Source organism: Anser brachyrhynchus (genome assembly GCF_964034855.1).
Source record: "Anser brachyrhynchus genome assembly, chromosome: 26".
NCBI classification, from domain to species: Eukaryota; Metazoa; Chordata; class Aves; order Anseriformes; family Anatidae; genus Anser; species Anser brachyrhynchus.
Window position 1 is genome coordinate 2,730,674 of NC_137719.1, and position 6,000 is coordinate 2,736,673.

The following is a 6,000-nucleotide window of genomic DNA, read 5'->3' on the forward strand; positions in this document are numbered from 1 at the left end:
GCCCCGTGACGCGGCCCCGCGGCGCCTCCCCATTGGCCGAGCCGCGAGGGTGTGTGGCGGCGCGCGCCCGGGGCCCGCCCGCCGCGGGGGGGAGCCCGAGGGGGGGGGGGGAGGGGGTTGGGGGGGGGGTGGGGGGGTGTAGGGGGGATGTATATGGGGTGGGGGGGTATGGGGTGGGGGGGTATGGGGGGAGATGTATATGGGGTGGGGGTGTTTGGGGTGGGGGGGTATGGGGGGAGATGTATATGGGGTGGGGGTGTTTGGGGTAGGGGTGTATGGGGGGAGATGTATATGGGGTGGGGGTGTTTGGGGTGGGGGGGTATAGGGGGAGATGTATATGGGGTGGGGGTGTTTGGGGTGGGGGCATATAGGGGGGATGTATATGGGGTGGGGGTGTTTGGGGTGGGGGTGTATGGGGTAGGGGGGTATGGGGGGAGATGTATATGGGGTGGGGGTGTATGGGGTGGGGGCGTATAGGGAGGATGTATATGGGGTGGGGGTGTATGGAGTGTGGGGGTATAGGGGAGATGTATATGGGGTGGGGGTGTTTGGGGTGGGGGTGTATAGGGGGGATGTATATGGGGTGGGGGTGTATGGGGTAGGGGGGTATGGGGGATGTATATGGGGTGGGGGTGTATGGGGTGAGGATTACGGGGTGGGGGTGTATGTGGGGGAGATGTGTATGGGTTGTGGAATTATGGGGTGAGGAATTATGGGGTGAGGGTTATGGGGGGTGTATATGGGGTGGGGGTGTACGGGGTGGGGGTGTATAGGGTTGGGAATTATGGGGAGGGGTATGGGGGGGAGATGTATATAGGGTGGGGGTGTATAGGGTGTGGAACTATGGGGTGGGGGTGTATATGGGGTGGGGGAGTAGAGGGGGTGATGTATATGGGGTGGGGGTGTATTGGGTGGGGTGAATGGGGGGAATGTATATGGGGTGGGGATGTATGGGGTGGGGTGTATGGGTTTGGGGGATATATATGGAGTGGGGGGATATGTATGGGGTGGGGGATTATGGGGTGGGGGAGTATGGGGTGGGGGAGTATAGGGGGAGATGTATACGGGTTAGGAGCATGTATATAGGGTAGGGGTGTATGGAGTGGGGTTGTATGGGGTGGGGGAATGTGTATGGGGTGGGGAATTATGGGATGGGAGTGTATGGTGTGGGGAGAGTATGGGGGGAGATGTACACGGGGTGGGGAGTTTATGGACATGGGGGTGTAAGTGGAGTAGGGGTGTATGGGGTGGGGGAGTATGGGCTAGGGGATGTATATAGGGTGGGGGGGTGTATGGGGGGATGTGTATATCAGGTGGGGGTGCATGGGGTGGGGTTGAATGGTGTGGGGAGGATGTGTATGGGGTGGGGGTGTATATGGGATGGGGGTGTATGGGGTGGGGGGGTGTATGTGGGGTGAGGGTTGTATGGGGTGGGGGGTTTATGGGGTGGGGGCTTTATGGGGGGAGTGAGGAGATGTATGGAGTGGGGGGATGTATGGGGGGATGTATATGGGGCGAGGGTGTGAATGTGTGTGGGGGCAAATGGAATGGGGGATGTACGGGGTGGGGGATGTATATGGAGTGGGGGGGCAGGGGGGATGAATGAGGTGGGATTATTGGAGGATGTTTATGGTTATGGGGGTGTATATGGGGTGGGGAGATGAATGGAATGGGGGCTGAAGGGGGAGTGAATGGGGTGGGGACTGTACGGGGTGGGGTGAGTGGGGTGGGGGTGAATGGCGTGTGAGGGGGAGTGTATGCGGGGTCTGTATGGGACTGGGGGGTGTATAGGGGGTGTAGGGGGATGTATATGGGGTAGGGGGTGTATGCGGGGTAGGTGGGACTAATGGGGTGGGGACTGCCTGGGATAGGGCTTGAATAGGATTGGGGGCACTAATGGGTTGGGGAGCGAATGCAGTGCTCGGGGGGGTGCAGGGGGTGGTTGGGGGGCACCAGCCCGTCCACGGGTGGGCGACCCCATCCTTCTGCCCCCGGTGCCTCGTCCCGCGGGGCTTCCTGCTGGCCCCGAGGACGTGCAGGGCCCCGAGGACACGCGGGGACCCGAGGCCGTGTCGCAAGGAGCCCTACGAGGGCCGGGGCACGTCTGGCACCGCCAGGCCCTGGGGCAGCTGGCGGGGCCGGGGGCAGGCGTTACCCAACCTCCCCCCCCCGAGCTCCCCCCGCTCCCAGCTCTGCCCGGCTCCATCCCTTGGCGGCTTTGCCTCGTGGGATTTCTTTCTGAGCGGTCATTTACATCGTTTTATTATTATTATTATTATTTTTTTCGGGGGAATTGAAACTGCATTTCAAAGGAAAGAGAGGGGGAGCAGCAACCCGGAGAGACCGCGAGGAACAAACCTGAGCCCGACGCCTTTTATTTTTCCGGGCACTCCGGCCCTTCCCGACCTTTCCCACCAAGCGAGAGCCGGTGCGGGGCTGGTTTCAGCTCCGGCTGCCCCGTGGCAGGGGATGATTCCTTTTAATCTTTCCGGCGTGACTCCGTTTCGCTTCCCCCTCTCATCCAGCTTTCCGCTAAAGACCCAAACTCTCTGCGGTTAAGCCGAAATGAAAGCATTGCTGAGCCTAAAAATAGCGAGGCACATCTGTCTGCTTTTTTTTTTTTTTTCACATGTTTTACGAAGGAAGAGGCTCTACGTGCAAAATCAGGAGCCCGGCTGCCATCTGCCCTGCCCCAAAACTCCCCCAAATTTGCCTTCCCTAATCCCAACCTCCCCCAAAACCGGCCGCGAGGGCAGCACAGGAATTTCTTTGCGCATGAAGCAGGAGCCGGTCTCTGCCCCGCGCCCGTCTCCAAATAGATTTCTGTTAAAGGGAGTTTGTAAAGTGAATATTCCACCGTGGTTCACGATTCCTTTCACACCACAGAACTCGAAATCCCAATCTCCATCCTTTGGAGCCGGCCGTCCCAGCCCCGTGCAGACTGGCAGGAATCTGGCAGCGTTTCAGCGCCGCGCTCCTGGGCGATTCCCCTAATGCCATTCCTAAAATGACAGCGGCGAAGGCAGCGTGCTCGCTCCGATGGAGGGCAGGATCCCGGCAAAGGAGGCTGCGCTGAATCGGCTCTTTCCCCACGGCGGGTCAAGGCGACGGCACCGGTGCCACTTTATCGTGGGGAAACTGAGGCACGGATGGGGACGGCCGCAGGGAGCCCGGGTGGCACGTGGTGGCCACGGATAGTCTGGGAGCCGGCACTAATCCTGCCCCGTGATTCACCCGCATAGTTTCCACCATCTCGTTCGCCGTGCACGCCACGCGTCCTGTCCCAAAAGGAAACCCCGGCCGGGGGAATGCCAACGGGGACCTTTTGTTCACCTCGGAAAGCTTCAGCTCGCCGGCGCCCAACCCAAATCTCTTGGGGCTGGAAATAGAAAACCAGTCCGATAGCTCGGCTTTCTGGGCAGCCCACACCAAGCCCTGGCTGTGCCAGTGGAAATCCGTCCATCTGTCCTGCCGATGCTCATATCCAAATTCCCACCTGCTGGCACCGAAAAGCTCTGGCTGCGGGTGGTCCCCGAGGGGCTTGGGGCTGCTCGTGGACGGTGCTGTGCAGCCAAATGGGGCTGAGCTCTTTGTTTTGGGGTGGCACGGTAAATTAGAGGAGATTTTGCCGCCACCCTCGAGCTTTCGCACGTGTTTTGCCTTGCTCTGGTTCTCTTCTGTCTCTGCCACCTTTGGGTGTAAGCCTGGGAAGGTTTCTATAGGGGGCTGCTACAGGGGATGGGGAGCAGGGGCTGCTATAAGGGACGGGGAGCTGAGGCTGTCTCAGCACCAGAAAATGCAATTTGCCCAGCAAGGGAAAGCTGCTGCTGCCCCCGGATGCAATGGGGAGAGAAGGGATCAGAGCCGCTGCCTCCGGGCATCGCAGTCCCCAAAGCCTCAGGAAGGTCCCCAAAAGCTGGAGGCGGTTCGGGAAGGATGCTGGACCCATAAGCATGATTTTCTGGTGCCCCTCTGAAGCTGGCGTGGCCGAATTCACAGAGAAATCGAGCAGCCCCTCACCCCAGAGGGATCCTGGCTCTGCTCCTGGGGTTGGAGAAGGGTGCGGCCCCGATCCTGGCACCTCCTGCAGGTCAAAAGTCCCGGCAGGGCCACGGGGCTGTGAGTCACGCCGCCCCCAGACGAATGGCCCCGGTGCCCGGCACTTTCCCAACCAAACCTGGTTTTGTCACCAAACCTGGCCTGTGCCGTGCTGGGGACCCGGCGTCTCCCAGGGGAGCATCCCTTCGGCCCCGCTGGTGGCACCCCGGGGACCGAAGGTGGGCGTGAGGATGCTGGCTCTCTTGTAGGGTTTGGATGCTCAAAACCATCCCTGTTTTTTTTGGTTTTTTTTGCTTTTTTTCCCTGCTGCACCAGCTGGTTTGATAAAATTCAAAGTGCCCCTGGCTGGGCAAAGCGCTGGAAACCACCGTGAGGAGCCCCCAGTGCCCCTTGGAGGGGGTCGGAGGCGCTGCTGTTGCTCGACCCGCAGGGATTCCCACGGGCAGGTCCCAACCCGCTCACCCTGCCCAGCGCCTGGTGCTGAGCATCGATGTCAGGAGAGCAAAGCCGCGTGTGGACGCCCCCCCCGAGCCTTTCTCGCTGCCGCAGGGGCTGCACAGCGTCCTGGCAGCGTGGGCAGTGGGATAGGGGCTCCAAACCCGGCTTGGTTTGGGCAGCTCCAAAAAAACCACAGGCTGGAAGCAGTCAGAGAGCTCAGGGAAGGGTTAAGGAGCCTTTGGGGCCTCGGGGCAAACCCCCTCCTTTGGGCACCATCAAGGACTCCTTTTTTTTTTTTTTTTTTTAACGTTTCCAGCTGCAATAATGTCAAAACACCAGGGGAAAAAAAAAACCAAAAAAACAAAAAAAAAACCACACTCTTCCATGGAACTCCAGAAGGTTTGGCAGCCACGTGCAAGCAGCGCCCAGCATCCTCCCCCTGCAAGGAGAAATGTCGCGCCCCCTCCAGACATTGGGGCAGCGAGAACGCTCCGCTTCCGCGCAATCACGTGCCTTCCTTGAATTCACGCTGTGCTGGTAAGCGCCCCAAATCTCACAGCTGTGTCAGCTCCCTGCATGGCTCGGGACCATGGGGCCAGGGCCAGCTCTCCTCCACCCTTCCCTAAATTCTTCAGAATCGGGGTTTCGTGGAGCATTGCCCAGCGGCGTGGGCTCAGTTCCTCCTACAGGAGGAAGCCGGCCGAAGCGGCCGCACATCCTTCACACCGAGGACATCGCAGCCAGTCCCAAGGCTTAAAAAAACCCACAAAACCCCACAAATCTGGGGATAAAATCCCCTTACCTGAGCGCAGCTCTTCCTGCTCGCCGCCGCCATCGTGCCCCCCTGCGCGGTGGCACCGGGCGCCTTTTGCTTTGCGGGGAGCAGGGGGCAAGAGGCAGCTTTATCATCTCTGATCCCCAACCCTGCGCGCCAGCGCCCAGGTCATTGGCTGGGCACCGTGGGGATAAATACAGGATTTTAGCAGCCATGGCTTTAATCCCACGCAAAATAATGGAGAGGGGGTGATGGAGCTGGGGAGCAGCTCGGGGCAGCTCCTGCTGCGTGCCCCAAATCCCGCCCGGGTGTTGCCGGCGCAGGGATGCGGCTCTCCAGGACGGGGTCGCTTGGGGATGCCCGGTCCCCCGGGGGCTTTTGGCGGGCACGCCGGTGGCTCGTGGGCTGGGCGTCATTGTCACAGTGGCCGCATCGAGTGGGTCACCGGGTGTCACACCTGTTTGCACGGCCAGAAATAGAGGCTGTGTCACCGGCCAGCCCCGTGGCGGCAGGGACAGTGTGGTGACATTGCAGGCTGCCCTGATTTTTGGTGTGGTTTTACCGATTGGTCCTCTCCCTTTTATTTTATTTTTTTTGCAATATGTATTTGCAAGGGGATATTTGTAGGGTGAGCCCCAGACCATGCCGGGGCAGCCTGGATCCTGCTAACACCCCGCAGGTGATGCAGCAGCTGGGAGATGGGGTTTGCACGTGTGCATGTGTGCACG